Genomic DNA, 18,043 nt, shown 5'->3' with positions numbered 1-18,043 from the left:
TTCAAGATTAGAGCGATTTTTGGGGGACATTTTTGGCATTTGCTTTTCCTGGCAAGCTTTTATCCAAGTTGAAAAGTGATGATACCTTGTGCTATTTCTTTACTTATTTTGATGCAACCCTCACATAGAGGATACACACAGCTCCTGTACGTATGTATGTGTCACAGATTGAAAATAGTTTTTTCCGTACCTTTGGTACCTTTGGTACGGGGTATTGTTTACAAAACCCTGGAACAAGTGTCCTTTTCTAACACTGTATGTCTTTGTTTATGTCTGTGTTTTTAACTCTTGCTTTTGGAGCAGAAGCTGTGGTTTTTGCTACGTCTTTCATGAGGAAGTGAATATCCGAGCTGTGATAAAGAAAAAAACAAATCTATAAAAGTGCGTCCGTTTGTGCAATAGTTATGTGGGTTTTCAGTTTGTATTGTTGTTTTTTGTGAAACCGGATGATATATTGTCCTTAGTAGCAGATGCACCATAACAGAGACAACATCAACAGAAAGGTTTGAATCTGTCAGTAGTCTTTTGAACTGTTGTCTGCAGAACATACTGTATCATTATGACTTGTGATGATTTATGGTCCATTTAGGCAGTGCATTTGTATCTTGCATGTTTAAGTAAGCAACCGATTCCTTTGCTAGAAAAAGGTTCTAAGGTTATAAATGTGAAGTATTAAATATTAATATCCTGTTACTTAGAAGTGTCCTTTTAATCAAGTTGGAAAGATTCCTAAAGAATTGCCACCCGTTCCACAAGTGACACAAATACTGTACACGGCAACAATATCGTCAGAAAAAGAACAACAGCGATGAGTAATTGCTTGTCCTTTATTGCAGGCACATCCTTCCAGCCGTCTTTGTCAGACAAGTGCTTTACAGCTTTGTTACAAATTGAAAGATAAGGCAAACCAATTCTGAATGTTTTCCCCCTTCTCTCACACACCCAGTAAAGGCCTCAGTAGCTGTGCGTGTGCCGAGCGACACCTTGGCTCCACACGCACAGCCGCTGAAAGAGCTGAGCAAGCACAGGTTGTGTGTTTGCATAATTTAAATCTTACAAGGTCCCTCCTGGACACTGAGGATGTAAAGATGCACATCTCATCTACAGTACCCTCAATCCCCTCTTTACCTCTCTCTCTCTCTCTCTCTCAAACACACACTCCCTCTCTCTCTTGCCTCTCTCTCTCCTGGCCTCTCTTTCACTCTCACTCTGACTCTGTCCTGCTCTCTCCCTCTCTCTTTCACTATCTCTCTCTCACGTTCCTTCTCTCTCTCACCTCTCTCTCACTCCCCCCCACCCTCTCTCTCTCTCTGTCCCTGTCTATCTCGCTCTGCCTCTCGCCCTCTGTGCAGCTCAGGAGGCAGTGCTAAGTGATAAGCCTCGGCATCACATGACTGTCTCCTCTCCCACTCCGCCAGGGGTGGCTGTGGCCTGGCCAGCTGTGTGACCAGTGATCAGACCTGACGGCATCTCAATGAGAGAGGTTAACAGCATTATGTCCGAGGTGGGGCCAGAGGAGCTCTCACGCAGCAGATCTCTGCTGATTGCGTGCACTTGACTGTGGAGACCAGGGCTGCTGGAGCACAAGCTGTTTCTCAGATGAAATACATCCTGTGTTACAAGGGGAACGCGGTCTTATCACTGTGCATTTGAATTGAGTTCACTTCATTGTCAGTATGTTTTTTATTCTTCTTCCCTAGCAGTATATCTGTTCAGCGCTGCATATCTAATACCTGGGATAAAGGACGGTATTCTCTGTGTGGTTTGTGTCCAAGGGCTATGTTGTGTTATCCTGCGCAATGTGTGTTTCCTTCCCTAGGGTTGTAGCTGTGAGCACGCACACACACACACAAATACACATCCTCGGAGAGGATCATGTTAAAATGAGCCACAGTCTACTGCGTGTGTGGCTAGCGTTGTGTGTGTGTGTGTGTGTGTGTGTGTAATGTTGTGGATTGTGTCTCCAGCATCTTTTAGTGCTCTCAGGTATCTGCTTGTAAACTGTTCATATTGTCAGATGGGGCTTGGTATGGTAGAAGCTCAAGCTTATTGGAAAATCTGGAGGAGCGGATAACATCAGTGTTATGACACTGCATATTGCCCTAAATTGCTTTATTGGTAAAATGATAGTGCTCGTCCAATTTGAATAATTTTATGGAATCCCTCACAGAACAGTTTAATTATGTTATCACACAACTGGCAACATCTGTCTTTATACAAGCACACATGACAGTTTTATTACAGGCTAAATTTCTTTGGTGGTTCTGGCAATTGATGTGTGATCTTATTAATAATCACACAGATGGAGGTGAAAATTGAACAGTAATGCGTTGGTATGTAGAAATGGAGAAAAATAATTACAAAACAAGAGAAGAAAACGACACTTGTCACTGAAAACTTCATCACTGTTTTTGTAAAGGCCTAAGCCTCACGCAATTTCATCATATTGCTTTTTGAGCACAGTTAATTGTTGCAGTTCCTATTTTCTCCCAGGAACAGATCAGTTTAGACTGGTGATGATTCTAAAGCGTTGTTTTTGTAAGAGATGTGCGTGAGGAGTTTGAGAGGCAAACCACACGGCACCTCACCATTGTCTCGTGGACAAGTTCCAAGATGGCCGCCTTGTGAACTCATGAATCCATGTTGTTGAGTCCACTTCCAGTGGGTCCCTCTGAGCCTGCAAGAAGAGCAATGAAGTGCATGCCTCACGTGTGCATACCCCAGAGTTTAAAATAGTTGACTGTTCTATGGGTTGACATCCTGTTTACTCCCCCTCCCTGCCCTGCGCTCTGTGGGCAGAGGGGATCAGAGGAGTTGTTTGACAATGAAGTAATCAGAGAGCCTCTTTAACCCCCCCCCCCCTACAACCCCCTCCCTCAACCCCACACCCCCCATGTTCCAACAATACTGGATCGCTCCAAGGTAAGAGACTGTGCTGCAGTTTGGCTCCCATCTCAACCCAGCCACATGAAAAGAACCAGTGGGGATAATGGATTTCAGGTCAAACGGTCACTGCCTGGAAAAGATGTTGAGGAGTGGTGGAGATGAGAGAGGGGGTGGGGGAGGGGGAGGGGTTGAGAGAGAGTAATCTGGTGAAAGGTGTATTGTTTGTATAGTTTCACATCCTATATTTATCAGGCTGATGTAGTGGGTGTGGGCGTGCACATGCGTGTGGGTGTTATTTCGACATGCCTTTGCGTGAATGTTTGTGTGTGTCCCAGATAAGGAGCCCTACAGGAGTGCCTCCTATGAAAACGATGCGACTCTGCATGCTGGTAGCATTAGGAAGCATGAAGTGGCTTCCATTGTGTGGCACCCGGATGGTCTTTGATGGCCGTGCCTGTGTGTTTGTGCAGGAGAGGGAACTCTAAACTTGGAGCAGGTGTCTGGAGCAGCTGGCGTGGCGAGGCAGGCAGGGAAACACGTCCGTGTTGCTTTAGTATTAGATGGCATATTGAGACAGATAAAGCATCCAATGGACTTTTGACTAATGCATCTCTGATGTTTTATTTAAAGTCATACCTACACCCCCCCCCCCCCCCCCCCCCAGTGTTGAAGACACACATCACTCACAGATGTACATCACATCACAGACAGGCAAGTGTGTGCACACCCAGACACACACACAAACGCAGTCTAAATGTTGATCTGTTTAGTCAAGCAGCTTGTGTGTTTAGCGTTGTAAATAAGTAACCGTTTTAACAGAGCCTCAGGAGACTGGGATGGGAAAGTACAGGCCCAAACATGACTGGTTTTAATAGCCATTGTCAAAACACAGCTTGAGTAAAACACCATATTTCATGGTCAGGAATGTTTACATATCGTTGAATAATAATGCCTTTTTAGGAGAAGATATTTTTGTAGGATGGCCAATTTGACCTAATTTATTAGGGATAAAGTTAAAGATGCACAATACCTCATGGGAAAACATTCAAGCACAGTGCTTATGCATTTTTAATGAGAGTTCTACTTTAAAAACTTCATAGAATTAATATGTATCAGGAAAGTATTCCTTACACTGAAAACTTCTGGATAATTAATATTCATAGGCTGTGCTTGTTAACACCCCCAATGCAAGTGCAATGTAGATCCAATTAACATAGAATGGGCCCTAAGGAATTGTGCAGATAAGGGTTAAACGAGCTATTGAAATTGAAACTGGGACTTTCTCCCATTAAAGCACTTATTTGTTCCAATAAAGCCCTAATCCTTGTTGCTGCACCCACCTCTGATATAGGCATCTAGGATGCTCAAGAGCTCTGCTCTTGGTTTAGGGTTTGCATGCCACAAAATGGCTCAGTTTACACACAGATGGTTTACATGGCACATGCTATGTGTACAGCAAGAGTGTTTCTGTTTCCAGTGGATGTGTTGGGGGGGCTAGGGGCAGGAGTCACTGATAGACAGGGGCTAATGTGAAAATGCTGTATTGAAAGCCTGATATATCTTATTCATAATCTACCCACACCCTGTAGATAATAGATGTCAGGGCTGGTTCCGTGTGTCAGCCTGTGGGTCCAGGCCAGGCTGGGCTGACAGAGTGGGAAGAGCCACAGACTCAAAGGAGAGCAAAGCGATGTGCAAGTGAAACAAACAGGTTTTTACCGCCTGGAGTCTGTGAGCACGCAGGTCTCAGATATCGCTCCCCAGAGCATCTTGTGAAGCATGCGCCCGCCGCGCCTCTCCTCTGCGCCTCTCCTCTGCGCCTCTCCTCTGCGCCTCTCCTCTGCGCCTCTCCTCTGCGCCTCTCCTCTGCGCTCCAGTAAGGCTCTGAACAGGTTATGCGCCTGATAGGATGAAGTGATGATGAAGGTGCTTGAGCACAACCAGAGGGATGCCACTCTGTGGTTGTTTGTTCCCATCCCTGTCCCAATTCATCAGCCCTCTCTGTCAACAGCAGTCAACAGGAGAGGTGTGACCTTTGAACCTGTGTGGATGGCGAAGATGCATCTGTTTGTTGTGAAGTCGTTCAAGCACTTGCACTGCATCTCTACGATTACAATACTCCCAGCGCACCCTTGCTGGGACAGAGCTGCGGAAGGATAGACTATAAAACACTGAATATGGACAGGAAGTCTGTTTCATTGAGCACAGTCACTATAGAGGGTGGTGGAGACATGACCTTGTTGTTTTATATGCTGGCTGGAAGAGGTGGAAGGGAGATCCCTTCAGAGGACAAAAATGGTAATTGAAATACAGATGCGAAAACAATAATACATTTTATAGTTGAGGGGGGAAAAATGATACAGTCCACGACTGACAGCTAATATTAAATGACACACTCTACCAAAGTAAGTACAGTATATGTGGACCCTGTCTGTACCTTCAGAGTGAATTCGATTATTTGACATGTGTTCTCCCATCAGTGTGTATCAGTGATTAATAATGACCCAGAGCATTCAGGAGTGACGTGGCCTCTATTTGAGAGAAAAATGGCCAGGCCAACATGTGCAAATGAATAGCTGTATACCATTTAGAGAATGATATGCTGCTTCTATGATAGCATGGCTCCTCATAAATAAAAGTGATGGCACTCTGGCATCCTGTGAATGACGTGCGCAATAAATACTGAACCAGGAACAGCCCTCGCGTAAATCCTCATTCGCTCTTTGCCTCTCTCTGTAAACAAAAAAAAAAAGGATATATATTATTAAAATTGAACAATAAAAACAAATGTTTTCTCCACTGTTGGGAGGCAGGGGGCTCTGTGGAGCATGGGGTGTGTGTTGCCGTCTTGCTGTGGGTTTCAATGCTCTGTTGTTATTTGCTTGTTTACAATCTCTGACATGATGTAATGGGATGGCTGTGAAAGCGTACTTTAGTGTACTAGCCAGTAAATGGCACAGAAAATAAGAAAGGCTCATATGCTTTCCTCCTTTATTTTCTTCCTCCCTTGGTCTCTGTTTGCCTCTGAATTGTGAATATGTTCTACATTTGACTATGGGGACATGAGCCTTGAATATAAGTAACTGTTTCTTGCATTAGGTACTCCCTGGAGGTAGAGGGAAAATATCATGACCCTGCATGAAATGCGAACGTGAAATCTAGCAGAAAGAAATATTTATGACCATTTTCTGCTTGATTAGAGCTGGATGACATTGGTATACAGCGACTGGACAAAAGGCTGTGTTGCTTCTGGGCATAGGACTTAAAAGAGTTGTTTTGATAGGCCTGTGTTTATCTGTCTTTTTGTCTCTTTCTGGTTGGCTGACTGGCTGACTGGCTACTCTAGCATGGAAATGTCAGTGTATGTCCAATAGAAGTACTCTGGGAGGTAGGCAGAAAGACCAAACAGGCTTCTTCACTGCCACCATGCTGAACACTGATATAGACAGACAGCTTTATAGCATCTTTACCACAGCCACAGCCCAGCTACACCCAACAGGAACTGGGTAGATTACTTCTCTATAGTGTACTAGTACTAGTGCACTGCGTGTAGAGTATACTTTGTACGTCCAGAGTCCAAAGCTTGTTTAATATTATCAAACTGTATTTTTGTCATGCATTTAGGGTCAACATAAACATTAGCCATCCAAGACTAAAGGGCTTTGAAATGTATAATGCAGCTGTATGGAAATGTGCCATGCGTAAGCCATAGTGTTTCATGTAATTTGTGTGTGCAGATGCTGCCAGTACCCTTCATATGCATACATATTCCTGAAACGCATACTTCTGCTACTGTGTTAATGTGTGTATGTCAGTGTGTGTGGTGTGTGTGAGAGCGACCGAGTAATTTCCCTAATGTCTCCACTTATCGGCACAACTTCCTATCGTATAACAGTCCCCACTATACCACTTGTGTAATATTTTTTTATAATTATGCACATGGCAATTTTTTCTTTTTTTTCTTTTGTGGCGTCGGGGATAAACAGTAATTGTTGGAGCTTGCAGCCGGCTAATCCATGTTGTGGCATATCATGATAAGTGGCATATCAACATGTAAATAATCTGTTACTTACTGTATTGATGCAATTGTCTTTCCGGAACAAGCAACCTTCCCTGGCAACTGCTTGATTGTGTCTAGATTGGGCATACGACTGGGGAGATGCCAGAGCTCTTAGAGCCATTTCCTACGTATCAGAGAGGAACAAAATTGAGAGTATGATTAATTTTTCAATTTCTCTCTGCGGATATCTAATAATTGTGCCCATAGATAGCCAAGGGCCCTTATTAAACATTAACATGCAGAAAGAAAGTTAGAATCAGAAAGATGGTATTTTGGATTGAATAATGTAAAATATCTGTAGGGCAACAGAGTAGAAGCAAACTAGTCCAGGTTTATTCTTCTAATGTTTTCCACCATCGTGGCTGCTCCTAATTACTGGGCTCTTATCTGCACACTCGACACTATATTTATTTTTTCTCATTGGAAAATGCAAATCCCTTCACCTTTTAAAATGTGCGTACATGTGAGTAATGTTTTTTAAAGAAATTATTTGAAATGTCACTTGTAGTCAGTGTCAGTGTTTTTAATTGGAATGAAAGTTTGGCAGACAAACCCTTCTTTTTCTTTTTTTATTCTTTAAATATTGATTGTTTAATCAAAATCTGTGTCTGACATATGAATGCTGGGATCCTGGATGTGTTAAAGGGAATGTGCAATGTGGAACATCTTCTTCATCAGTATACATAGGTTTTTCAGTTCCCCCTGTTGAGGGGCGCTGTGCCTTTAAGAAGATGAAATAGTGAGGATCCACCTGGAGTTCTTCTTTCGCTCTGTGCTGTCTTCATCACTTTGCTCTCTTTCTCATAATATCATCTTCATCTTAGATAGCTGTGGCACAGGGGAACTGCATTTGTTGATCAAATTTGGCTCGGCTAACACTGCCGTCTCCTCCCCTGAAGTGAGGGGATGTGCCTGGAATGCGTGGCTGAGCCGAGCCGTGGCACAGTGATTGATTGATTCTGCCTGTCACAGGACAAGATAACTGCATCAGTAAATACTCTGTACTGCTCAGCTCCCTACCCCCAGCACAATCACTATCAGGGCCAGCACTGGGCCATGGCGCATGCATGTTGGGAATTCATTGCCAGACTTGTACTGCAGCAGTGAGCTCCCTCTGTGTTTAGACCATACTTAACTAGTCTAAACCAGGGTTTTGATAGTAATCAGTACTGCCAATTGAACAGTCGGTCATAACGTGCCAGGAGATTCAGCAGTTCTGAGGGGATTTCTGACCAAGAGGCTTCTTTGTCTTTTGGATGCCTCTCTTCCAAACTGGTGTTTAGCTTGTGAGCTCATCTTGGGTTCTCTTCAAAACATCCTCATTTGAGATAGAACACACATGGCCAATCCAATCTATCTACTGTATCTCTATCTCAGATTGGTTTTGTGCTCTCATTCTTAGCACTCAAACCCAATGAAAACAAGAAATGGTGTTCTTATCTTTTGAGTGAAATCAAGATAGGCGTAGGAGCCGGTGAGTTATTTGTGCTTGATTTAGTGGGGAAAAAAGAGACAGGGAAGGGACACCCATCTCATGTTACAGCTCACTATGAGTGAGAGGGCGGCGGTGTGTGTGTGTGTGTTTTGGGGGCTGGTGCTTTTAATCATGAGAGGCCTGTGTTTCTAATGTAAAAGTGTCAAAGATGTGCCAGAGTCTGGAGTGAGTGAAATCCGGTGGAGTGCTGTGTTAAATTGAAAAAGGGGCCCGTGGGATTTGAGGTTGAGGGGACTTGGAACCTTGTGTGTCGCCGCTGCCTGCTAGAGTATCACACGGTACTCTCTACCCTGTTTGCTTCTGCTGTATGTTCTCTCCTACTGACGGACAGGTCTACACAGCCAACACTGCCTGGACCTGCAGCCATAACTCCCAGCAAGAGTTCTTGCTTAGAGCAAATACTTGTAAATGTCTAACTAGTGTTCTGTGACGCTAAACTATGGATCTAACACCATGAAAACCTTTTAAAGTAGAGTCTTTAGAAGGTTTCAAGACTCGTCATCTCACAAATGAATGCATGCTCGGCCTTCCTCTGTGCCTGTGCTTGCCCTCCTAGCTGCATGCCCCGCCTCAAGCACCAATGCCTCATGTATCCCAGCAGTCTCCCTGGCTGGAGTGAGCAGGATCACTTCCTGGCAGGTGCACTGTGGGGAGCCACAGCTCCTGGCTTTTTGCTGACTCGTCATCAAGAAGGAGAGAGAGAGAGAGAGAGAGAGAGAGAGAGAGAGAGAGAGAGAGAGAGAGAGAGAGGGGGGGGGGAGAGAAAGCATATAAACTAGAAGCAAAAAATAGAAGTTTATACACAATTGTGTGTGTGTGAGCCATCTATTTTAACCACCTGAGCTCCAGCCAAAAAGCTGGTTTATCCCCATATTTCAAACAGATGTGGAGGAGAGTAAGACGTGCCTTACACGAGTCCCACAACCAAAATAATTATCTTTACAGCTGGATGTTTACAAAGTGTTTATGTGATAAACTGCAATGTGTCTCACAGAGGCGGCTTTCATGTGTTAAACACGATAAATGCCTCTATCTATTAATAGTTAGACGCCTTAGAGAGTCCTGTGTAACTGTGTTAGTGTGCTAAGTCGAATCATTATGAATACCCTTTGCGAACTAACGTTCCAATGTCGAAGGTTTCTGTGCCACTCACCCCCTCTCTCCCCACCTTCTCTCCCCCACCTTCTCCCTCACCTGGCCAGTGTGAGTCATGAGAGAAAACATGCAGGCAGGAGTGGGTGTGTTTCGTTGAGAAGCAGATTTGAAAAGAAGGCCTGTAGCCATGAGGCAGCAGCACTGTCTTAACTTGTCCCCCTGCCAGAGCCTAAGCATAGCCAGCTGCTCCTGGATGAATTAAGTGATTTTCAAAAAAATGATAAGGAATCACATGTAGTTCAGGCACCTTTTGTTTATTAATTACACGTATGTACTGTAGATAGTGCTTTTCCATAGTACAGTTGGAGGGTTGTTAAGGTGTGTATCTGATTTGCACATTTTTGCAGGAATTGATATTTAAATGGTGTGAATTGAAGTGTGTTGCTGTGGTTTGTATGGACATTTGAATCCCTTATGAATAAAGAAGTAAATTAATAAAAAAACAGGTAATTATGCTGAACCAGTAAATGAATGAACTAGTGACCTCCAACTGTAATTTATTTTATGGAGGCAAATCATATTTACTACCCGTTTTGATATGTGTTTTGTTACTTTCTATTAGCTTTTTTTATGTAATTAATTGGCTATTTAAAAAAGGAAATTTGCTTCAAACAAGTAGGATTTCTGTGTCTGTTCCATTTACAGCCAGAGCAATTATGCTTGGCAGCATCACTTGATAGAATGATGTCAGATCCTGGAATGAGAGCAAAGAGTGTACTGTCTCTAGAGGAATACCTACAGTATCTGTTAGTCCTCCCTCATTTCCAGAAACAACCAAACCAAACAAGTTTTTACACTTTTCTAGGTGGCCTGGGCTCTCAACAGCAAACCAAAAGTATGCAAATTGGATGAGCCGAAAGACTTTAAGCAGCTGTCGGTGATTCATAAATAGCTTTGTTATGCTAGTGTCTGCAGTGTGTCTAGATTGGACCCTCACAGACAGATATGTAGCGGTCAGTAAATGTGTCCATAGACAGCACTGTGTTGAGGCTTTACCCTGGCGATGACATTCACTACTTTACATGTAAATTCTCTGGTGATTCACCTCTAAGTGAACCCATTGAGAGTGATTCTGGCACTGGCCTAAAGACAGAGGTGTGTTTTTATGACTAGGTGAGGTACGTCCTCTCAAAGGCCCTCAAGCACTGGATCTCTATACCCTCCCCTTTAATCACTGTATCCCTCAGTCTCATAAACTCCATGAGCTGTGTATGGGTGTGTGTATGAGTGTGTCCTTCCTGTTTCTCGTTTTTAAACTTAATCAGCAAAAATAAAAGCCGTTGTAAGCTGGCTCATATTAAAGAGGTGATTATTGGTAATAAATACTTTTTTATACATACTTATTACAGAGGCAGTTTTCTTGTGCGGTTAATGAGAGTAATTTGATTTGCTTGAGCGATTACAGTTCCCAAGAATTAATGCGGCAATCCCATTCCAAGATAGAGCGAGATCTAAGATTCTTCACAGGTCGTGTGCTGCTAGATGCACCCCTCTCACATAGCAGCTAATGGAGTTGAACAGCAGTCTGTCATTTCCCGCCCGGTCCCCCTGCTCTATAGCCCGCATGCCCTTGGTTCCTGCAGTGCTTGTTGTTTGGGCCGCTTCTGTCTGCTTTTCACTTTAGATTTCTCTCATTCTCGCCACTTCCTCAGTGTTTCTCTTTTCATGTCATAGAACAATACGAGGATGCACGGACATAGCGAGGCGTTATAAACGCTAACATCTGGACGCGTTTCCCTTTAGTTCAGTTCCATTAAGGGTGATTTAAGGAGGTTGGTTTTTTTGTGTCTTAGTTGGTGTTGTTTAATATTTCCATCACATGTTTATGCAAGGCCTTTAAGCTTCGCACATAACTTAGTTTGCGTTGAGATCATCTTCTCCTGCAATGTTTATTGAAGCCTGCAGCTCAGGATGTCTGCCCAGCGCTGAAGGTGGCTCCGCCAGATTGAAGCTGGCCAATTCAGTTGATGTGCTCCGCTCTGCATGCTAATCACACAGATGTGGTGTTGAAAGTGCTTACACTTACAGGAGTTTTCCCCATGACTTGTTAATGTACTGACACCCGTCCACACAGAATGTGCAAGTCTCAACTGGGAGTTGAGCCCGTACTGTGTTCTGTACACACTGGGGTGTGAGTATAATCCCAGATCAACATGAAGAGAAACCTCCTCACTCACATCTGCATCCTTTGACAGCATTCTGTACCATGATGCATTTCAGTCCAGTCTGGCTTGTGAGGTGATACGTCTAGACCCAGCCTGGAGATTACTCTAGTTTATGGCAAAAGCAATCCGATTTTTTTCTTCTCTTTCTCTCTCTCTCCTCCCTTCTTTTATTTCTGGCTCTGTGGGATCATATTACCCATCTTGGAATGACTTCAACAGAGACACTGCTATTCCCAGGGAGCTACCTCCCCTCTGCAACTCAATCCATAGCCATGGCCAATTGGTCTCCCAGTGATTTATAGAAATATTCTCCCTCAGAGTATCTCTAACTCCCACCACACTGGGAATCGTCCTCCAGCACCTCCACTACAGTGGCTGTCTGAGCCAGGTCAGGACGAGACAGCCATGGCCACACCATCAGTGTAGTCCTGATGTGAGCCTTTAATAGGATGTTTGATGAGTGTACGGCAGACCGAGGCTTAAACGCCAGAGCAGAGCAGAGTAACATTTCTTGTCATGTGATTTGTCTGCATTTTCCCTCTGAAACCATCAGGGATCGTGTACATCTCCTGAGGCAGACACCATGACAAATCCTCGCCCTAAGGCCCGTGCGGCGCTGCCAGCCGTTGTTGGCAGGCAACAGCAGCCTCCCTTTTTCAGCCGAACTGATTGGTGACATCATATCATTGCCCTTCAAGGACAGTAAAGCAACGTACAGTACAGTAGCAATCCTTACAGCAGAAGGATTCCACTGGAGTCTGACAACCAATCCACAGACTGAGCAGTGCCCTGAACAGTCACAGCGCAAACATGTTCATATGAACTAGCTCATGTCGGCTTAAACTCTGTTGTTTTTCAAGCAGTTTTGGGCAGATTATAGCAGATTATAATGCAGAGAATCTACATTTAGTGCAACAAAAATCTGAGAAATACATGAATTTAGTATAGCCTGTGAGTCTCATGTGTATTGATTATATCAAATCTAACGTCAAGCCAGCAGAGCTAGGAAAGGACTTCTAAACGGCTTAATTCTCACTCGATAATTCTCCCAGAATCCTCCTTGTTTTATGCTGGGTTTTGGAGGCACCCTTTACCCAAGCATTACACTCAGTACCACCTGATGCAACATCTCCCACAAAGATGCAACACTAAGAAGCCCAGTTTGTCAAAGCATCGTAGACACCCAACACAGTTGGCATGCAGAGGCCATTTTCCCTGTTTTATTGACTCTATGGAAATGAAAGCTCAGTGCAGTGATGGGCGTCCCCCAGACACATGTTGGGAAGGAAAAGAAAGGGCAGAGAGAGGGGCGGTCCACATCTGCCCCACATTGTTCCCTGCCCTCTGATTTCCTTCATTCCTTTTTTTCTTCTAAATTGTTTAAATCTATCAAAATGTTCAATGTCTCTTGCGGTTCTATCTGAATGAAAAGCAAGGCCTCGACTGGTTTGCCTGCCTGTGACCTGCCTTCAGTGGCGCTATTGAGCGGCGTAGCTGGAGCAGAATGCCGGGTGGTTAGCATGGGAGAGAGAGTGACACGCCACCGTGCACTGATAGACTTCTCAGTGAAGTGGATTAAATCAGCATCAGGCTAGTGGAGCTGATTACCCGAATATGAAAATGCAGTATCTTAATGGTACATATTTTTTATGAAGCAGCCCAGTTGCCTTTCATTTTGTGGCTAATATGTCTATTCTTATGAGTCATTTACTTCTTTAATTACCTTTAGCAGCAGATGCACAATGGTGTATTAATGTGAACGATTTTTACTGCCAATTTATCATACAGAGCCTGTGAAGTTGAAAGGCGTAATTGAGGTGGAAGAACGGCTCATGAGGGAAACAATATTTAGTTGACAGCTTCCCTTGTACTCTGGGAGGGTGTTTATGATTTTACACCGCACTAAAGAAGTAATAAACACAATATTAATTTAATAACTGCTGAATGGATGGCGGAGACAGAAATGCCTTCACAGAGACATTTGCTCTTTTATTGAATCATGATAAGAAGTTGTTTGCTATAATCAGGCAGCACCTTGTGTGTGTCTGTGTATGCCATTATGTGTGTGTATGTGTGTGTGTGTCTTTGTTGGGGACTGTTTGGTCTGCGGCATGAGTGTGGTTCCTCGTGTGTATTTTTGATACAGGGCTCTCTCAATAGAGGCCTTCTTTTCCCATCTGTTGTTAAGCCGCTGGCTAAGCAAGGCTGGAGAATCCAAACAAACGAGGAGCACACAGCAAACGGAAGCTGTCAGGCCTGCATAGCAGAGCTGACCTCTCCAGGCTGGGGGTCACACCCCCGTACCAGGCTCCGAGCGCCCCCACCGCCTGCTGGGGCACTGTTTACTCTCCCCCCTGCGCCTCTCCGTGCCCCCTCTCCTCCCTCCCTTCTCCACTCCCCCCCACCCCCTTTCCTCCTCGGCCTCCCCGTACTCCCTCTCTTCATCAGTGCTCCACTGCCCCTCCTCTATCCACATGCACAGTTCCCAACTTGTCTCCCCCCTTGTTTTTCTTTCCCTCTTTTTCTTTCCTTTCTCTCAAACGTTTGTCAAGGCATTGCATTACCTGTTATGGGTGGAACAAACAAAACTAGATTTTTATTGAAGTCAGCTAGCATCTTATGTAAGTTCTTGCCATGTTTTATATTGTTTAACCATGGCAATTTGAAATGTTTAGTGTTGTCATAAATATTAATATATTGGTTGATAAGTGCAGAAAAGGAAGGGAATATAATGGCTTGAAGTGGATATAAAGCATTGATTTATTTATGTATTCTACAGGAATTAGTTTGGAAATCTAAACATGGGTTAGAGAGTGTTATTTTGAGGACCTGTAATGTGTGAGGTTTGAACATCGGGGCCTGTTTTCCATGTGGAGAGGCTTTTTGGAAATGGCATTAATTATATACTTACTGGGAAACCAGCCTTTTCCTACTTTGCATTGCAGATACCGGCCATAACACTGAAAAAAGCCAAGAAAAAACGCAATTAATATAAATAGACATGATCCCCCCTCCTGCTTATCCGCTAACACGATTAAGAACGTCCACCAAATAATATGCATTTCTATTAAAATGACAGTTATTGTAAATGAATACTATAACTACAGTATATGTTTGCACACTCAAGTCCCCTCTAACCCTGTACTCTTGCCTCTCCTATCACTACTACTGAATAACGAGTATGAGTCATTTCCCCAGCTTCAATACGTTCCAGGCGGCCTTACAAACACCTGTGTAATGAGTGCTATTAAAGGTTGTCTGTCTGTGGGACAGAGTGAGCCCTCTGTGCCACCACACCAGGAGGAGCCAGAGAGAGTCAGGGAGGTGGCTGGGCTGGGCCTAGCGCTGGCTCCTCCGTTTCATTAAAACACAGTGGGGCCGGTCAGGCCCATAAATGTCAGGTGAGTTTGAGGTGTGTGCTCACTCAGAAAGTCAAGTAGATAACCTTGACATTTAGGCCATCGCCGTGTAAAACCCGCCGAGGCCCCAGAGAGGGAGCTGTAGGAGCAGGGAGGCCTGTCTGCAGATCAGGACTACATTAAGAGCTAACCTGTTAGCCGTGTTGTTGCTGGCTGGCTGAGGGCCTAGGTCTCCTGTCTAATAAACTCTAACCACTGAGTAAACACCCCGCACTGAACACTCTCTCTTTATTTCTCCACCTGTGTCTCTTTCCCTCTCCCTTTCTCACAAAGTTGAAGCGGACACACACACCCACTCCTCTCTCCAGTCTTCCCAATGGCCGCAGGGATCCCGTTACACCTGCGCGCACATCTTCTAGCAATTAGGAGCAATTTGTTTGAAACCATTACACATTCAAGGTCTTCCCTTGCTTTGGGATAGAGGACAACGGTGAGTCCGAGGAAATGAAGAGGGCTTCTCATGAAGGCCCTGAACAAACACACGGGGCCCTCAGTCCAGCTTCCAACGCAGCCACGCTTAATGACACCCTCATTTCCCATTTCCAGTCCTTCCTTCTTATCCCTCCTCCGCACGTTTTCTACTGTGGGACTGCCCATTTCACTCTGTGTGCTGGTCTTCTCTCCTCTTAGCCTGCTTGTTTGGGTTCTGTCTACTGTTGAGTTGCAGCTAACGGGTTTGTTGTGTTTTGCCATTTACTCAAGGTCAGCTGAATTATGTAGAGAGAGATAAAGGTTGGCCTTGGTCACATGGCCAAAATGTGTGTACAGTACCGTAGCTCACTCCGTTTGTGGTGAAAGGTGCGAGGGAGGGAACCAAAGCACAGACTTGACTCAGTGGTAATTCTCTGAACAGGGATTTGTATGGCACCCAGAGCTGGCTTTAACAGCAGGAAACTCAAAGCCTGTAAATAATCCACATGTGCAGAAGGCATATAAAGACATCCAGTACTTAGCCATTCCTTTATCATTGCTAGATAGCCCTGGGACATAAGAGCTGCTCCTGTCTTTTTCACAGTTTCTATTCACTAATATAGTGTGAAAGTAGATGCAGATAAGACATCTATTGTTTATTGTGGCAATCTCAGTTACATGGGGTAGGTGTGAACTTTGAACATATTTGAAATCGAAAAATTAAAGAGGATTGCAAATGACAAGGATACCAAATTGCATGTCTCTGTTGCTGATAAGACCTTGTCAGGCCCCAGAGGGTGTTTTCTAATCAAAAGTACCTGAAGGGCTAACCCTGTGTGTGTGTGTGTGTGTGTGTGTGTGTGTGTGTGTGTGTGTGTGTGTGTGTGTGTGTGTGTGGGGGGGGGGGGGGGGGGGGGGGTCGTATGTCTCTGTGTGTGTGTGTACACAGTATCCGTGTGTATTGTGTACTCATCTGTGTGTTCTTTATCTCAGACTAAAACACAGTTTTAAGTCTAGCACCAGCTTCAACTATAGGTACTGGTTCACTTTGTAGTTAAAAACAGAACCTCATTTCATACTCATGAGACACTCTTGTGTGTCTTTGCATCATGAAAAGGGCAACTTCAGATTACTCTCTAAACACACCGTTTTTCTCTCGATCTCCAGATGCTTTGCCTATAGCAAGGCTGGCTTCTGTTGCCTCTGTAACCTAGTCATCTGTTACCATTATCCATCTTTGAACTGTTTTTGTATCTGATCAGTTCCACCTAATATGTCTCTTGATTTGCGCTATTGTAGTGCCTAGACAACATGCTGTTCTCCTCATCTGTCTGGGCTTTAGATGCTCGTGCCTGTCATCCTCTGGCAGTTTATCGCAGGCGTCTGGAGCTGCTTTTAGACTTGTACGTCTATCAAGCCACAGTACCTTTGAATAGGAGATCAAAAGGAGATGAATTCCAGGGAAGGAGGGGAGAGAGACAAGAGAGTGGGGGGGGGCAGAGAGAGAGGGAGGGAGAGGGAGAGAGAGGGAGGGAGGGAGGGAGGGAGGGGGGGAGGGGAGGGAGAGTGGGAGGGAGGGAGGGAGGGAGGGGGGGGGAGGGAGGGAGGGAGGGAGGGAGGGAGGGAGGGAGGGAGGGAGGGAGGGAGGGAGGGAGGGAGGGAGGGAGGGAGGGAGGGAGGGAGGGAGGGAGAGAGAGAAGGAGAGAGAGAGGGAGAGAGAGAGGGAGAGAGAGAGGGAGAGAGAGAGGGAGAGAGAGAGGGAGAGAAGGGGGCCTTGTGTGAAGATGGGAGAGGGAGCTGTGTAAACATCACAGTGACAGCTCACAATGGGTTATTTTAGCCCAGTGTTAGGCCTCTCCAAGGCAGCCATCTACAGTGGCCTTGTTAAACAACAAGCCATTCCTGAGTCTGGAGCAGAGCTCACCTCGGAGACACTCAGCAGAGGTTCGGAGCTGCTCGCCGCTTCATCTCATTATTTTTATAATGACAAAGTCTTTGACTCATCTTTGTGTCTTTCCCTTTTGAAACTGCATTTGTAAAGTCATCGAGGGAAAACAAATAGTCCCCACCGAATGAGTAATATGTGATTATTGTCCAACTGTACTGTGGCTTTCATTGATTTATCTTTCATGTGGGTTGAACTTACAAGACCCTACAAGAGAATACAGTGTTGCACTGTAGCTTTATGGTTGCTGCTTGTTTGTTGATTGATCACCGGGTAGGCTTGTTTCCACACTTCTTTTGTAGATGATTACAGTCAGCAAGCAAGGGCTTCCCAGAAGCCTATGTCTTCATCCATGACTGTTTCCAGTTCCTATCATATCCTGTTGACTCAAATATCCTGGTTCCTTCCAACACCCCAGTCAGTAAACCAGACAGTTCACACTCAAGGCATGTATGTGTCTCGACCAGCAAAACAAAGCTTTTGTTTGTTTATGAATGAACGTTCTGT

The 18,043-nt window shown here is 44.7% G+C and overlaps 1 protein-coding gene across 8 annotated transcripts in view; it reads left to right on the top strand.

Moving 5' to 3' along the window:
- Positions 1 to 18,043, top strand: part of foxp1b (forkhead box P1b) — a 130,819-nt gene that overhangs the window by 59,502 nt on the left and 53,274 nt on the right. The gene's annotated exons all lie outside the window — the stretch shown is intronic.

This window comes from Osmerus mordax, chromosome 1 (assembly GCF_038355195.1).
Source record: "Osmerus mordax isolate fOsmMor3 chromosome 1, fOsmMor3.pri, whole genome shotgun sequence".
Taxonomy (NCBI): domain Eukaryota; kingdom Metazoa; phylum Chordata; class Actinopteri; order Osmeriformes; family Osmeridae; genus Osmerus; species Osmerus mordax.
This window is presented reverse-complemented; position numbering and strand designations above follow the sequence as displayed.